This window comes from Heterocephalus glaber, unplaced genomic scaffold (assembly GCF_053883595.1).
Source record: "Heterocephalus glaber isolate CG9 unplaced genomic scaffold, H.glaber_assembly_v1.0 deba00001608, whole genome shotgun sequence".
Classification (NCBI taxonomy): domain Eukaryota; kingdom Metazoa; phylum Chordata; class Mammalia; order Rodentia; family Bathyergidae; genus Heterocephalus; species Heterocephalus glaber.
Window position 1 is genome coordinate 21,376,374 of NW_028258379.1, and position 18,009 is coordinate 21,394,382.

General features: G+C 38.8%; 1 long non-coding RNA gene across 1 annotated transcript in view; it reads left to right on the top strand.

Moving 5' to 3' along the window:
* The first annotated feature begins 328 nt into the window (after positions 1 to 328).
* The window catches only part of LOC147822782 (uncharacterized), a 31,217-nt gene continuing 13,536 nt past the window's right edge, over positions 329 to 18,009 (top strand). The window contains exons 1-2 of the long non-coding RNA XR_015445078.1: positions 329 to 477; positions 783 to 1,031. This is a non-coding gene — a long non-coding RNA (uncharacterized LOC147822782). The remainder of the gene's footprint in view (positions 478 to 782; positions 1,032 to 18,009) is intronic.

An 18,009-nucleotide genomic window follows, 5' to 3' on the forward strand; every position in this document is an offset into this window, starting at 1 on the left:
CACTTACTGGGTTTTTTCATTTATAAAATTATGCTAATAACACTTACCTTGCAGGGTTGTTGTGAAGATTGAAGATAATGTATGCAAAGTAGCTAGCTTAGTGCCTGGTGTAGCTCAATAAATGGGAGCTATAATTATTATCATGAATAAGATATAGTGTACTTAAGGAACTAACCGTCTACTCAAAGAGAGGGAAGAGTAAATTAACTTTTATAATATAGTGTTATATGGATAATAACGGAAGGAGGAGGTGGTAATGGGGTGTGCTCCCTGAGGCTGTGCATGTTCCTTCCCACTCACTTCTCTGTCTCCCACTAACCCATTCTCTCCCTCTCCAACGGTCAAGGTGCTCCAGCCACCCAGCCAACTGCTCTTCTCAGTCTCTGCATTTTCTCCCCTCCTTTCTTCCGCATGGGAGCTCTTCTTTCAGGTCCTTACCTGCTATCTCTTTCTCATCATTTGGACTTCAGCTTAAAGGTTGGCCTTTGGAATCTTTTCTCAACATCTTCCTATCTGAAGTAGCCCTATCAGTTTGCTGTCTTTTTTAAATTTTTTTTAACCATTTAGTTTCATTTACATTGTAGAAATGATTTGCAAATAGCAATTGATTTATTGGTTTACATGTTTATTTTCTGACTCTCCCCATCTGGATGTGAATGGCGCGAGAGTAGGAAACATGCCTGCCTTTGTCCATTGCTACATCCGCAATGACTAGAGCATCCACAACGTTGTTACAGTCAGAAACAGAGAAATTGAATGATCCCTCCTTTCCCTTCATTTAGCTGTGGGCAAGGCACAACTCTGGTGAGATCTTGATACCTGAGGCAGCAGATCATTACTTGAACAACGTGACAAATGAGACAAATGAGAAGCACCTGGCTCTAAACCACAGTGGGGGCACCTGGAGTTAGGGTTGTCTGACCCTTTAAATACTGGAAGCCTGAGTTGTGAGGGAGCTTTTGGAGAGTTCCGCTTCCTGGGTTCCTCTCCGTCCTGCCTGTTCCTGCTAATGTCCTGTGAGCTCAATAAAGGTATCTATTTACTACTTACTACTTACTATGAGGTGTATCCCTGGCAGTTCTTTTCTTGTTGGATACCAGAACCTGGACTATTTTGGCCCACTGCACTGTAACAATGTGACATAGAGCATGCTTAATAAATATTTGGGGGAATGAATGGTGGAGGTGAGATGCAAGCCAGAGAGTGCAATCTGAAGGAATTATGCAATGGTAGGCCTGCATTTTGCTGCTGGGACTGACATTGTCAACTGCCTCCTGTCCTACATGGCAGCCCTCCGGGATGGTTGAATCTGAGCAAGAGGCCAAGCTGATGGGAGGTTCACCAGTGGCATCACACTTTGTAGCTCTCAACTTGGCTTTGGAAAGCTAAATTTAAATGTGTGTGTGTGTGTGTGTGTGTAAGATCATCTGAAACATAATTTTCTCATGACTGGGTCTTTGCTCCTGAACCCAAAGCAAATTATCTGTAGGAGTCTGGTCTAGGCCCCAAACACTGGGCCACATTAACTTTTCATGAAGAGTCATCTTGTATTGATTTATTTCTGTCCTACTAGAGGCAGAATGAAGATGTTTGTAGGAATTATGTAGGTAGTCATTTGAGATTTTGAGACTATTTAGATTTTTAACTTCCTGGTTTTGGGGCATAGATTTCTAGAAGTCAATGCAAATATTTACTGCTGATATTTCTCCCTTAGCATCTGAGTTGGGTTTAGAGTGACAAGGAATCAAGTAGTTTTAGCCAGTGGTTTTTTAAAAAAATGTGTGATATTATTCAAAAGCAGAGATTGGAAAAAACATAGGCTCAGTGGGAATCTATTCCTTCCATTGGAAAAATAATTCAGAGGACAAGGAGCACATTTTAAAGATTCCCATTTACTGATGGGGCTAAGCACTTCATACTGTTATGAAGAAGAAAACTTTTTTGTTTTAGCTTTAACAGGGTTTTCACCTCTCTATGTAAAAATATCTGCAAGACATCCACTTAGCTTCCCTCAAGTGGTTTGCTAAGTCTTTACAGTTAGTTCATTGGTACTTCTGTGGATTTTCCCACTCATTCAGAATACTTTTTCAGTTTTTATTGGTGCGTGCTTGCAGCACATAGTAACTACATTCCCTGTGTAGAGTTGGCACATGTATATAGCACATCTTAATTTTTTTATCCCCTCCCCACTCCTTTTCCCCTCCCTCCATCTCTTGACCCTCTTTGATGAATTTGTTTCCTTTTAATGGTCTGTCTTAGTTTCAGTCCAGAAAGGAGCCTGAAGACTTAACCCAAAAGTTTTATCTTCGAGTGATTACATATACGCGTAAGTTTAAGTTTTCATCATGGCACACACATAACTAAAGTACTTAGCAGTCTAATTTGTTGAAATTCATCTTAGGCCTTGGCAGTGTTAGAAGCTCAAAAAGTCTGTTCTTAGTCTTTCAGATACTTCTGACTTTGACTATAGAAATAGAAGTTATAACTGAGATATAGAAATTCATTCATACCCACATAAAACATTTTAAATGAGTCACATACTTTTCAAGGGTATATTGTCTTATACTGAGCTCAAAATAAGTATAATATTGGCATTATTATTAATGTTTCCACCAGAATATTCTTAAGTGTTTATATGCTGAGCATTTAAAAAGCTGGAACTTAATTTGTTGGATAGAATGTATTGACTGATACTGTCAGTGTTGGGATCTTAACGTCAGTCACGTAGGTACTTCTGGGTTCCAGTGCACCTTTATTTTGATGTGAATTGGGTTGTTTGTGATGACTTTTCAGAGAATAACAGTTTCCCCAGTGCCTCTACCCATGCTTCTTCTATTATTTTTGGAAACAGACCTCAACAGATGACAGACACTGATGTATGAGGCAGAGTGAGCCAATGATAATCCCCTGTCTCTTCTAGCCACAGACAGGACATTATATAGTCTGGTTCATCCTAGTCCTTTAATGGGAGTTTTAAAACTCAAGCTGGGAGAGAGAACTACTTGTTTTTGAGTCAGATAACTGGTAGAATACCAGTCCATTGACCCAGGAAGCTACCCTTGCCATAGTGTGAAGGATATTTGCTTGCAATAAGAAAAAATACAAACTAGTATTTAGAGAAAAGCAAAGACAAGCAATCCCACAGCACTGGACTGTTTGACATAGCCATCCCAGCCATCTTTACCTGTGCAGGGAATATGAGCCAATATTTTGTGTTTGTTTTGAAGTCGTTTGAGTGGAGACTTCTGACAAATAATCAAGGGGCTCCTGTACCATCATAAACCGCAATTCACACCAAAGTATCATTAGGGTCAAGGGTTCCCATGAAGTAAAGACAGTAGAAAACATTGACACTTTGATTAGGATAGAGAAAGTGAAATAAAGTGAAAGTGAAATAAAGATCTAGTTAGACACATTGATATAAAATTAAGATCACATAACAAAAATAACAAAGGCCTGGAAATAGAAAACAATATCCCTCTCCAGATGGTTAATAGAAATGGGGACTAGTTTTTCAGGTGCAGGGGATAAGAAATGTTCCCACCAATTCCACTGAGAAGGGTTACTGAACATTTACAAAACTTTTTGCATGACTGGACTATTGTATAATTATGAAAAGATTCTTACTATGTCAAGGGCTTTTTTATGTAGCAAAGTCTTTATTAACTCTTTGATAGTTGCTTAATCTGTAAATTATTGGTAATGTGAAATGATCAATGGTTTTAAAGCAATAAATAAAAAATATTCTTCTATTATTCACATATTAGTAGATTATGATACACAGCTTATAAATTTAATATTTTTCTCAAATATTTAGCTTCAAATTTTAACTTGCTTTCTAAAATTTTTCTGACAATTTAAAAGTACAAGCTTCCAGAAGTTTTTAAAATTGTTTTAAATATGTTAGGATGCAGACAGAAGATACAAAAAATATCTCAGTGATAAACAAGTTATTTCACTTACAATAAAACTTATTACCATAATGCAAATAGTGTGAATTGAAATTTTTTATGCTTCTAGTCTCATGTTTATTCTTATTCCCAATCTTATTTCTATTTTTATTCTAATTCTTGCTTCTAGCTTCTACTCTTATCCATTACCCTTTTAGGTTTACACTAAATTTACACCATATACAGTGCTCTATTTTTATCCTAGACTTGTGATAATCTTACCAGACTCAATTGAAAGACAATGCCCTCCTAGGCTGGCCAAGATGGAAGGTTAGTTGCTGACAGATTGGTTATACAGGATTATACGTGAGGGTTGGGAAAAAGTGAAGCTGCTGCTTTTGAATCATTGACAGAGCTGGAAATATATGTCTAGTTTAAAATTATGATTTCAAGTAAAGTCTTTTAATTTAACAATTTATATTTCTGTACTCTACTTTTCTGTAAGTATGGGTTTTCATTTTTCACTAAGCCTCTCTCTTGTATTGAAAATTTATTCTTAGTTTAATGTACATTAAAATATATCTAGTTCTTACTCCAAAGGATAATAAATTCAGTCATTCTCTAAATTCTTCTGCTCTCCTCCAAAAGTTCTAAGTTTTACTGTGATACAGGGATCTTTCCCCATACTAGGTCAGGTTTTTCTCGTTTTTGGGGGGGAACCTGGGTTAAGCAGCTTCCCTCACCTTTATTAGCAAGAATTTCTGCTCATGTACAGCGCATTGTCTTTGTACTTGGAGCCCCACTGACTTTCTACAGACAAATACTCAATTTGCAGCGGGCAGGTTTCTGCTTATGGGCCTGGAATAAAACCATCATCTCATTTCCTGGATGTGGTTCAATCAGCATTCCTTGTTTTGGGAAGAATTTTGGAATAGCTCCATAGAAAGCTATCACGGAAATGAAAAGTGCAAATGGTTAGTTATTAGTTTTTATTGACCCATGGAACATCCAACTAGAATGTTTTGAGAATGAGACCAAAGAGGAGCAAGAGCATTTGTCTTTTCATATAGTTGATGGGGAAAAATTCTTATCCCTTTGGGAGTGACTGTAAAGTCTGAAACTCCTTAGAAAGATGTTCTGCCAGGCCATATGCACAATCCCTGTATCTAATTGCTGCTAGCAATTTCTTACACCAGTAGACCCAGTTTTTTGTCTCAAGAGTTTCAAAATACCATATTCTCGTCAATTCTGACCATCAGTTTGAAGAGTGCCCTAAGTGTTTCCATTTTATGTCTGGAAGTTAATAGGAGCATGGTTTGTTACATGCAAAACACATTTGGACTAATAAAAAATGGATAAGACCACCTGGTGGGATTTCTCTTAATCCAGACCTTGGGCTCATTTCTGCCCCATTTATTCAAGGTTGGGGCCTAATTCTCCTTGCCAAGTATAACAAAATGCAATCATTTCTGTTTATTTTATTTTATTTTTATTTTATTTTTGAGCTTGCACATTTTCTGACTTTAGTCCAAGTGAGTACAAATGTAAGCAAATACAAAACCAGTAAGAAAGGTTTAAATTCTTTCATTCTGTCACTAGGTGGCAGCAGTACAACACAAAAAACATTGTAATAATTGGTGTACAGATGATGATAGAGTGAGGCCTGTACCCTTAGATTTCATAATGATGTGATTTTATTGTTGTTTTTCCACTGAGTCCCACAATGTACATGGGAGATGGGGAAGGGAAACTTTTTTCCTATATTTGGGGATAAGATTAATTAAACTCAAAGTTGTAGAGGTACTTGTCCAGTTAGCATAAGTTACTGTTAGAACCAGTCCTGAAATTTAGTTCCTGGGATCCAACTCCAGCAGTCTATTTACCTGCACCTCTTTCCACAAAGCATCTCATCTTGTCTGAACTGAAATTCTATTCACCCCTTAAAGAAAAAAATGTTGAGGAAGGCATGCATGCATAGGGTTAAAATAGAGATTGGCTGGGCTATAAAAAAGAGGGAGAAAAATGTTGTGTTAGGTTAACAACATCTGTGAGCTTTCTGAGGCAAGATCACCTAGTTTAGTGAACACCAGGCATCTGTAGTTTCAGAGCTTGTTCCTTCCATTTCATTTACGACATGTAGGAGCTCCTACATGACCCTCAGACCACCTGAAATAATATTTGGTGACCCACTGCAGGGACTGAGGGGTTCCAAGAGTGAACAGTGCTTGAATTTGTCAATGGCTTCACACAATGGAAGGAAAGAAGCAATGCATATCAGAGGCGATGAGACCACCCTAAGAATAAGAATCACACTTCTCTCAGATTTATTTTGCAAACAGTAATCATCAAAGACATAGTAGGACTCTGAGCATGGGAAGTATGTGAGTGGGATGAACCCTGAACCACATTTGGGGGTCAGGTGCCTGGGCTTAAAGGAATTGGGGATAAAAAAGTCATCTTTAGTTCTGTTTGCATGCTTCACTTTGCATTCTTCTCTTTGCTTTTGAAGCAAAATGAGACTTGGGTCAAACCAAAAACGTTTCCCCCTGTCTTGAGTCAATGCTAAATTCAAGGTCTGTGTTATAAGCTTGTAAAAGTAACTCCAAACTGTAGTGAAGCTAAAGACAGAACCTTAAAAAATGTTTGAGAGATGCTACAGCAGAGACTATCGGGAACAAAACAGTTAAATTCCAAAGACTGATGCGCCACGGCTGATTGGAGCATTTCATTGACAACACAGGCAAAGGGCAAAGAGGACAGTGTCTCACTAGCAGGACAATGTTAACTATGTAGATTTTCACCCTTTTTTGGTAAAAATAGTGACTGTATAAAGTCTGGATTTTGAGCAATTTCATACAGTAAGTGTTTTCTCTGAAAAGGGTTTATGTCCTTCAAAGTTTCCTAGCACAGGGGAACACAGACCACAGAGTAGCTGAGAACACAGAGAACTGAAGACAATTTGCATCAAAATTAGAATAGGGGGATTTGCTTGGATTTGGAAACACAACACTGTCTTGTTCCAATGGGGAGTAAGTGTTGGGGTCCTAACACACATGTTCAGGGTGTGACTTCACTGCTGTCTTTGAAAAGAGTTCTCAGATTTTATGGAAAAATATTCCACAACTAAATGTAAATTATTATGAGGTTTTTAAATTGTTGTTTACCATCTATGCTCCTGAATTTTCCTTTAGTGTGAATCATTGAGTCTGGAGGAGGGGAAGAACTACTGGGTAGTGGCATACTTATGCTGGGTGTTTTGCTTATATAATTTCATTTGCTTATGTTTCAGGGAATATCGATAAAAAACCTACTATGTGCCTGGAACTGTGATACTGGCACCAATAAGACTTCTAATATCAAGTCTACAGCTCATGCAGCCCGTTGGGGGGTGGAAGGAGAATGAGGCTGGGTAGGGGCAGCAACATGAAGATCATGGGTACAGTACAGGTCACAATGGACATGACGTGCCTTTGACCCAGGTGAGGGCTAAATAGGTCTGAACTTGAGGGAGAAGCATGGGCTGGGACTGTCATCTACAGTGTTTGAACTCATGAGGAGGATGGTGGAGAGTAGGGAGAAAAGAGTACCATTTGGAGCTCACAGTGTGTGCTGGATTTCAGAAGAGGAGGCAGTTGGTCTCTTTAGAAGGTGTTCTGCTCATGGAGCAAAGTGAGAAGTGGCTTCTTTGGAGATCGTTGTTGGGTAAGTTGAACATAAAAAAGGGGAGACTGTAAGTGTAAATTTAAGTTACAAGAATTTTGGCTTCAAGTAGAAAGAGGGAGGTTTCATTTATTCCTTATAAAATGTTGAGTAGATATTACTATTACTATTCTCCCAGTTTTATAGATGAGGGAAATAAAAATTACTGATTCATGGTGTACAATACAAAACTCAAAGCAGTTTTAGCAAAGGAAAGTTTATGGCTTATACTCATTGCTTTTTCTTTGAACTACATTTTATACTCTTATTTTTTAAAAAAAGCAACAAAAAAATATGCCTTCAAGTTCCTGAGTGGGATAGCTTCATTGTGGCCTTGGACCTTCTCCTCCAGCTTTAGAACCAAGTTTTGGCTATTTGATATAACACCCTTGACCCTAAACCCATATGTGTATAATAGACAATACCCAGTCACTAGTCTTGCTTTCTTGGTCATTTTCAATTTTACCTTTTTTTTAAAAAAAAAATTGTTCATCTCATTAGACTTAGAAAAGACAAAAATCTTCCTATTAGTCTCTAAATTCCTCCCTCTTTCATGTTTGTAGTCATAACTGTTGTTGCTGCCTTGATGTCCGAAATCAATTAGAAATGTTTACTTTTCATGGTCACTTTTGACTTTGGAAAAGAGTCAGTAATCACAGATCTGGTGAAGAAGGTTGAAGACGTACCATAATGTTTTTTATGAACTTGCCTTTCTATTGAATGGCACCTGGCAGCAACATTCACTGTATTTTTGATTATACATGGTAAAGATATTCACAGAAGAGGACTTCCAGAACTGGTTCAGGAAGTGGCAAGAATGATGCAATCAGTGTGTTCAAAGTGAGGGGGAGCATTTTGAGGGGGATTAATGGTAACAGGTTTTTTTACAGTAATAGATTTTAAAAATTTTGAACATTCATTGTATTTTCCAATCATCCCTTGTACATGTGAGAAAAAAAACATTAATCAATAAAAGAATGTAAAGAATTTTAGAGTCATTTATGGTTCTCACTGTGTCCTTTATTACCAGACAGATCCAGAGATAGGGATGTTTTTGTGAGGCTGATTCAGTCCCATTGTTTCTGTTGTATAAGTTTGTACCTGTCTGGGTGTGTGTCCTGGTGGTGCCATTGTATAATATGATTCCCATAAAGAGACAGTAGGATTTCTTGCCTTAGATTTAGGGTTTATAATCTCGATGTCTTGCTATCTTGGATGATAGTGATTTGAGCCATGTAGCTCTCACCTAATCTTTCCCCTTTTTCTCTGGCATCTACTGAAACATTAACCATAAACTCATTTACAATGGAAGTGCTGTATCAGCAGGGTTTGCATCCTCTGCAATGGAAAACAGATGATGAAAGTTTGGTTTGCTGTGATTTCCATTGACTTTGGGATTTCTAACCTTCTAGAAGAATGTCCTGAGGTTAGAGATTTAGAATATGTTAGAATGCAACATTAGCTTGCATAATGTTCTTTGCACAATGTCACAAAAGTACTTTAGCTGTAAGTAGGGATTCAGTGGAGAATGCAGCGTAGAAGGCAGCTTGATGCTGGAATTTATAGAGGGTGGGGACTGAAGAGCATAATGGAGGGGACTGAGCCAAGGAGAGAAATGTGTTTGCTAAGAACCCCACCACCTCCTTTGGGCAACTGAAGTACTGATAGCAGAAGCTCCTATGTGAGAATTGTAGGAGAGAGGAAGTACTGGTGGCTGGATGGGGCTCAGAGTGGCCAGTAAGTAGAATAAAGCAGTGAGACTTATGCTGAGCTCTGGGCATCCTGGATTGCAACCTAACATTTCCCCAACTGCTGGGGAACAGGGAGACCCAGATAGGTATTCCAGGTTTTGACCAAGAAATTTGAAGGGAAGAATTAGACTGAGGGTGATGCTTGGGTTAAACTGTAGGGTAACAGGGCTGGGAATAATCACTGCTTGTTAAGAGAAGTGTTGTGCCAGGCATTGAACTATGCATTTTACTTACATTATCACATTGAACCCTCAAAAGAAATGTATGGCATAGATATTTAGTCCATGTCTATGCATGAGAAAACCGAAGTTCTGAGAGATTCACTCATCCAACAAATAAGAACAATTACAACAAGAGCTCGCATATGTTGGTCATATGCTATTTGCCAGATACTGTTGTAAGTACTTACAACGAGGGTTATTTCATTTCAATCTTTATAACAGCTCTATGAAACAGGTATTTGCATAACAACTTTGCAGATGAAGAAGCCAAGAAGAATAATTCTATGTAACTCTCCTTAGTTATGTAGTCAGGATATGTCAGACCATGGTCCAACTTCAGAGTTTGACTCCAATTTCTAGACTTTCACCATGCTACAGTGAGGGTTGAGCAGGTTTCTGAAACCATCCTGGGCAGTGGGGCAGAGAGAAGACAAAGAAGACCGAATCCCTAACTTATGAAAGGTATATTGAATTGGTAGAGTGGTTAAATAGATTGTCCAAGGTCTCACAGCTACACAAGATTGGAGGTTTGTACTGAGGCCTCCCCCAAAAAGGGCTACATTCTTTTATGGCATCAATACAGTCCTCAAATATTCTCCACACTTCTGACCAGGATGGTGGTCATTGGAAGGCCCTGTAGTCTTCTTCACTCCTCTTCTGTGCTCTGCCATTTTATCCTGTGACCCCACCCTTTGAAGTCTTCATTTTCCCTTTTCTTGTCTCTCTGACTTCACTCCATCTTCCTTATCCCAATGCAGCTAATCTAAAGCTCCTGCAGAGCTGTGTAGGGCTTCTTAGAATGAGGAGATAGAAACTCTTATTTGCCGTGCTTTGTTTCTGGGGTACATTGGAAGATACAAACTGGGTCTTGGGACCCAGCTCTGAAATGATGACTTTCGGCATGAAAAGTAACTTCTGCCTGGACAAAGTAGCCTACTGTGCTCAGGATTAGTTCCTCTCGACAAAGTCCTCCTCGGAGTTAACTCTGCTCCTCCAGTGACTCTCTTTTTTCACTCACTGCATCCACTGGCATTAATTAAGTTCTTAACACATACCAACCCATACTGAAGTACAGCGGGGAGTCAGCCATTGAAGGACCCCTGGGGAGCTCACTTTCTAGTGAGACATACACCCTTGATTAATGCTGCCTAAAAGGGAGGAGGGAGGGAGGGAGGGAGAAAGGGAGAGAGAGAAAGAGAGAGAGAGAGAGCGGGAGAGAGCGAGCGCACTGGGATGATAAAAAATTTACTGAGTGTGTGTGCACCCATTGGAAATGCACTGATCAAATGCATAGACCTTCCTTCAAAAAGGACACCAGATAAGAAGCCTACTCAGCTGACAGGCTCTACCATCATCCTTGCAGCCTGCAGTGTTGTTCACATCGAGGGCAGATTCTCCCCAAGTTATTCCATCAGTGACAGAGGGCAGTTGGAATGCTACAATGGACATTTCTGCCCTGTATGGCACTCCCCTCATGAGCACTCTTTCTTAGGAGCTCCCCATTTCCTGGCCTAGACCTTTTCAGGCCTCCACTGTTTGGGACTCCTGCAACCCAGTATGCCCGCCTCTCCTTTACCTTTGGTGCCCATGGGACCAGCATCATAGACAGAAGTTTCTCCCTGCTTACTCCCACTCCCTCTCTTTTTTTATCTATTGCAGAGATTTCCTTCAATAAGTCTTATACTGGATTCTGGTCTTGTTGTATTTTTCTGAGAATACTTGAGCTGACCTGGGGAGCATTAGTCAGGATATGCTTAGTTATATTGCATAACAAAATTAATCTCAAAGCACAATAAGCAAATGCAAAGAGTGCTTTCTCCCAGGCTCCATATTCAAAGCAGGGTCTATTCATTATAGGTCCCCAAGCTGCAGGTGCCCAGGCCTACACCTGACTTCAAGCTTTCCCATGAAGAGATATGAGGAGACTAGAGTTTTTACAGTTAAGTATGGAAGTCACTTACATGACCTCTACACATGTCATATTGTCCAACAATTCAGTCACACGGTTCTGATTCACAGTAGCCTGTGAAGTGTCATCTTCTTATGTGTCCTGGACAAAGCAATACAGTGGGGGACTAAGGTTCTTTTGCCTCAAGTGGTCACCCACACGTCAGATCCTATCTATTTGCTAACTGCTATGCCATCCTTGTTTTATGAATGGAAAACAGGCTTAGAGAAGCCATGCACTTTTTTCTCAAATGTCAGAAGATTAACAAGTGATAGAGGCAGAATTTGGACTCATGTAAATCATGTGTAAACCACTCTCTAGGTAGAGAAACCACTAATTTCCAGGAGGCTGTTGGTGACTGACAGGTCTTTAAATTTGAGTGTGTACACCTCAACTTCTTCAGAATATGTTGATGCTCCTGTGAAATAGCTCCAGTGTGGCAGGCAGGACTGAGGTTTGCCCCAGCTCCATTATACCAAGTGTCTTCCTTAGGGGCTGTTTTCATTTCTGAATAAGAACGAGAGCATTTGAGTGGCTCTTCTCTCCCACATCTCCAACCATGCTGGGACCAGAAGAATATTTATTTAGCTTTCACTGCTTTAAGAACAGACAAAGTGGAGAAAATAATGAATTGAACAAGTTTGGGGGATATTTTGGGGGCCTCTTTTGATTGTATTTAATAGTTTTGAAGAATGCTACAAAATAATGTGGCTGTTGAAATGCTTTTTGCCCAGTTTCTTTCTGGCCTGAGATTTGAGAAAAGAAAACTATAAATAGCTGATGATAAAAGGAAATTGCTGCTGTGATCTTTGAAGAAAGAAAGGGAAATACAAAAGGACTGCCCTGAGAGGATTTCAAATAAAAATTACGGTTCCCCTCCCAGGGCCCAAGATTGCTGCTTCTTGGAAGATAGGGTGAGGATGTGATAGATGTTTCCCATGTCTTGTTTTCAAAGATGTTTTGACTTAGTTACTTTTATTCTGTAGAACTCAGAGCATTTCACATCTATTAAACATTTTAAATGAGTGGAATTTTCTCAAAAAGTAGGTAATTTACAAATAGTTTATTATTCATAAGGCAATCATCCATTTCCTTTAGTTCTCTTTCTAAATTTGTATCTCTCCCTTTTCTTTTGTCCTCATCTGTCCTCTGGAACAGACTTGTTGGGTGGGAGAGAGGTAAAAACTAAGATGGAAAGAAAAAGTTTGTCATTGATTAAACTTCATACTTCTATTACCCAGACTTAACTATAATGCTTACAAAAATGGAAGGCAGAAAGAGACGGTTTCTCTGCAAGTTCTGTTTCACTGTAACCAAAGTGATTCTTAAGCCGAAGACAGCATCTTTCCTCTGTTTGAAATGCAATTCTTATCAGCTAGAAGTAATTGGGCCACAGTTCAGATGTACAGTCACTGTTCTGAATATCACACAAAGAGTGCTGTTTACTATATGTTTTCAGTATGATATAAAAGTTGATTCCCAGAGGTCCCCTAACATCGAAAGCCTGGGAAACTGTCATTTCCACATTCAATAAAGACAAACTGCTTTAGGTTTTATAAGCCCACTGATATTCAGATGCATTAACAATTTCCTTTCAAGTTAGATCTATCTTCTGTACTGGGGACCTCTCTGCCTCAGTGGACAGAGCATAGGAACTGATCTTAGACTTAGAAGAATTAATGGGGTTCTGTGCAATGGTCTCCTGAGGGCAGGTAGGAGTCAGGCAAGGAGCAGCAGCATGTCTCTGAGATGGAAGTCATCTTGACAGCTTGACATGGAGAGAGGAAAAAAGGAGAGGAATTGAAAATGAGAGAGAATGAAGTCAGAGATGGAACTTGCCCAGGGGCATTTGAGACATAGATCTTGTGATATTAACACTTCCTTTATTTTTCATAAAATGACATAAATTGCTTCCCAGTGACCCTGAAGGTCACTGGTAACAGGTGCAGCATTGTACTGTAGAGAGAGAATGAGAACTGCACTGTGGTAATAGAAATGTGTCCAGCTTAGCAGGCCTGGGCATTTGTAGCAAGTTCACACTGAGTCAAGTTGAGCTGTCCCTAGAATTTAGTTCAGCTGTGGCCTCTGGGTCCACGTAGAAGACATACCAGATTAGGATGCACAAGATGGGCTATAAACTTAGTTGTATCCCTACTCATACAATTTGCCATATAACTTTATTTGTATCTCACTCTCTTTATCCATATAACCAAAGATTTGGGCTAGATAATGTGTAATCCCTGAGGTTCCAGCCAAACTGTAAGGTAGATATATCTATGATTAGACCTCTTATTATTTGTTTTGTTCAAGAATTCAATCAATGAACACAAATACATTGTTCAATTTCTCTATGCATGGCATAGTGGTGGGTGATATAAAGAAACAATAAAAACCTCTTTCTTGCTTTTTCTCAACTCTGTGTGAGACAAACTCACATCTTGAAACTTGTGTCTTCAGAGTCTAATATAGTTCCTGACATGCAGAAGTCTCTTTGAGAGATGTCTATCAGCTAATAAAGGGATATTTTTTGTATTGAGTAAGACCATGAAGGCATTACGAAAATATGCACAATGATGGAAGATTTACTTTTGTTAAGTGTAACAAAAAAGTGTTCTGAAAAGTTGGGGTTTCTTTGGGTGGAAATGCAGTAAATATTTGCCACAGAAAATGGAAGATTTATCTTAAATGGCTAGACACAAGGCCAATTCCTGTTGGATTCTGGATGTATAAATCAATTTGAAAGCTTAGACAAAAGTATTATAGACAGCTAAGTTAGGTAGAAATATTATAGGCAGCCAGACAGGGCTGGGCTCTTGAGAGCATCAGTACAGAAGATAAAAATTACAGGACACCGTACCAAGGTTGTGAATCTCAAAACACGCCGAATCAGCCTGCGCCCCAGCAGCAATCCACTGGACACCTGTGCCGTCCCCCACCCTCTGCTCCTCTGTACAGCCACCTGGTTCCACACTACAAAGATTCAGAGGACATCAGACCACCAGACCACTGTACTGGGTAAATTGGAGTCATCTTCACCTCCCATCAGGACCGGGGCTATCTTCAGGGGAAGGGCAGCTGGAACCTGCAATACAACTCTGCAGAGTTCAACCCTACAGGAGGACAGGGAGCTCAACTTGGGACTTGCAGCCAGAAATCTGCCTGAATCTCATGGGTCTGCAACTAGCTTGCTGAGACTCATTGACTTATATCTGCACACTGCTACCCACGTTGTCTATTGTGACAGCAGAGACATACCCTGAAAGAGGCCCTTCATCTTCATTGTTATTTTTTATTCCCCAAATTAGTGTTATTAGCTTGTTTTTTTCTCTTTTCTTTTGCTCCTCTTATCTTTAATTTTTTTCCTACTCTTTGCAAATATTGGTTTTTCTCTCCTTTTCTTTTCTTTTCTTCTTTCTTTTCTCTTTCCTTTCTCTCTCTCTTACACTCACTCTCTTGCTCTCCCACATTGTTCATCTTCCCTTTTTGTCCCTGCTTTGGTCCTCATTTGGAGTTCTTCTTTATTTTCCTATTATTCTCTTTTTCCTTCTCACCTGTGTCTTCTGGCCACACTGCTAACCTTCCCCTATCCTTCTTCCCATCTGTCCCTCCCTCCCCAACCCCTTCTAACTCCCCATCCCAGAGAGTAAAGTTGTTATATTGAAGAGTTTATTCACTATATGTTGAGGTAGTCCTCGATCTTGATGTAATTCACACAGCTAAAGGTGATAGATTAATAACTACCACAAAATGTCATTTTTGAAGATGTACTTGATGCAATGGTGTTGCTGATTATATCACTTGGGCTAAGGTGTTGTTATCGATCTAGTCAATGAACCTTCCTAGTATAAGGAAAATGAGATAGCCTTAGAGTCATTAGAGACTCAAAACTTAAAGACCAGCTATATCTGGAAGACACCTCTGAGAAGCAATCATTCCATGAGGGTTCTAATTAAAAGCAACAAAGATACCTATAATAAGCAATTTCAAACTATCAACCCAGGAGTTAAACCAAGGACAGTACCAAAAAAAAAATGAGAAGACATTTAAGCAAGGCACAAACTCAGACTTCCACCCCACCAAGGGTAAATCCTGGGGGAAATGAGATGGAAAAGTCCCATAACCAACCACCTGTATAACTGATAGCAGAGGAAGTAACAAAACAGATGAATGAGGCTCTAGAAAAATTCAAAGCAGAAATAATCTCCCGGATATCTGCAGAGATGGTGAGCAGAGTGAAAGATATGATTAGAGGATCTAGAACAGAAACAGATAAAAAAAAATAGATGAGCTCAGAAACATGCTGAAAGCCATGAATACCCAGCATAAGAAAGAAATGGAATCCATGAAACAGATTCAAACAGATATTCAGGAGATCAAAAACTCCATTGAAAGTATCCACAGCAGATTAAGGGAATCTGAAGATAGAATATCAGATATGGAAGACAGGATCGTGGTTAGAGACCATGAAAATAGAGATTTCTTAAAAATAGTAAGGGACCACGAGAAATCAATCCAACAACTGCTAGATGATGCAAAGAAGAATAACATAAGACTGATAAGAGTCCATGAAAAAACAGGAGAAAGCACAATTAACATAAAAAAACTGTTCATAGAATTAATAGTGGAAAACTTCCCAGACAGAGGTAGAGAATTGGACATACAGATAAGTGAGGCATATAGAACTCCAATTAGCCATGATCAAAAAAAATCTACATCTAGACATATAATAGTCAAGATCCCAGAAACTCAACAAAAAAACAAAATCCTACAAGCAGAGAAAGGAAACAAATCACCTACAAAGGAAAGCTCATCAGAATCACAGCAGACTTCTCAACACAAACCCTCAAATCAAGGAGAGCCTGGAGTGAAGTATTTCAAGCCCTAAAAGAAAATAACTTCCAACCTAGACAGTTGTATCCTGCAAAATTATATTTCAAAATCGATGGGGAAATTAGATACTTCCATGACAAAGAACACTTGAGAAATTTCATGAACACCAAACCAGCACTACAAGCAATTCTATACAATATCCTAGAAAAAAGCAATGAAGGCCACAACTCCATGAGGCCCAACAGAGGGAGGCCACCAGGCAAGGTAAGACACTAAAGTGAAAGGGGGAAAAATAAGAAATAAAAGAGCCAACAAAAGTAAAACATCATGACAAGAATAAATCAATATCTATCAATTATAACCCTCAATGTTAATGGCCTCAATTCACCAATCAAAAGAAATAGACTGGCAGAATGAATTAAAAAGGAAAATGCAACAATATGTTGTATACAAGAAACACACCTAACTCAAAAAGAAACTCATAGACTGAAAGTAAAAGGGTGAAAAACAGTTCTCCATGCCACAGGAACCCAGAAGAAAGCAGGGGTAGCAATCTTAATTGCAGACAAAGTAGATTTCAAACCAAAACTAATTAAGAGAGATAAAGATGGTCACTACATCCTTGTGAAGGGAACAATCCAAGAGGAAGAGATGACAATCCTAAATATATATGCACCAAATACGAATGCCCCCAACTATACAAAACAAATATTAGTAGACATGAAAAACCAAATAAACACTAATGCAATTGTAGTGGGGGACCTCAATACCCCACTATCACAAATAGACAGATCATCTAGACAAAAAGTTAACAAGGAAATTCTAGAACTGAATCAAGCTATTGAACAAATGGACTTAATAGATGTTTACAGAGTGTTCCACCCCACAAAATCAGAATACACATTCTTTTCAGCTGCACATGGGTCATTCTCCAGAATAGATCACATGCTAGCTCACAGGACATGTCTAAGTAAATGTAAAAGAATTGAAGTTACCCCCTGTATATTATCAGACCATAGTGCAATAAAATTGGAGATCAATAACATAAGAAACCGCAAAACCCCAACAAACACATGGGAACTGAATAACACCCTCTTGAACAACCAGTGGGCCACAGAAGTAATTAAAGAAGAAATTAAACAGTTTCTACAAGTAAATGAAAATGCCAGTACAACATACAGGAATCTATGGGACACAATGAAAGCAGTTCTATGTGAGAAATTCATAGCAGTGAATGCCCATATTAGGAAAACAGAAAAAACTCAGATAAATAATCTAATGCAGAACCTCAAGCTCCTAGAAGAAGAAGAGCATAATGAATCCAAAGCTTGTATAAGAGAGGAAATTATAAAGATCAGAGCAGAAATCAATGCAATGGAGACTAAGAGAACAATACAAAAAAAATCAATGAATCAAAGAGTTGGTTTTATGAAAGAATAAATAAAATCGATAAACCTTTAGCCAACCTTATCAAAAAAAGGAAAGAAAAGGCACAAATACATGCAATTAAGAATGAAAATGGTGAAGTCACAACAGATCCAATAGAAAGCCAGAGGATCATCAATACTTACTTTGAGAACCTCTACTCCAATAAAATGGAAAACACAGAAGAAATGGACAGATTCCTAGATACATACAAATTGCCAAAGTTAAATGAAGAAGATATAGAA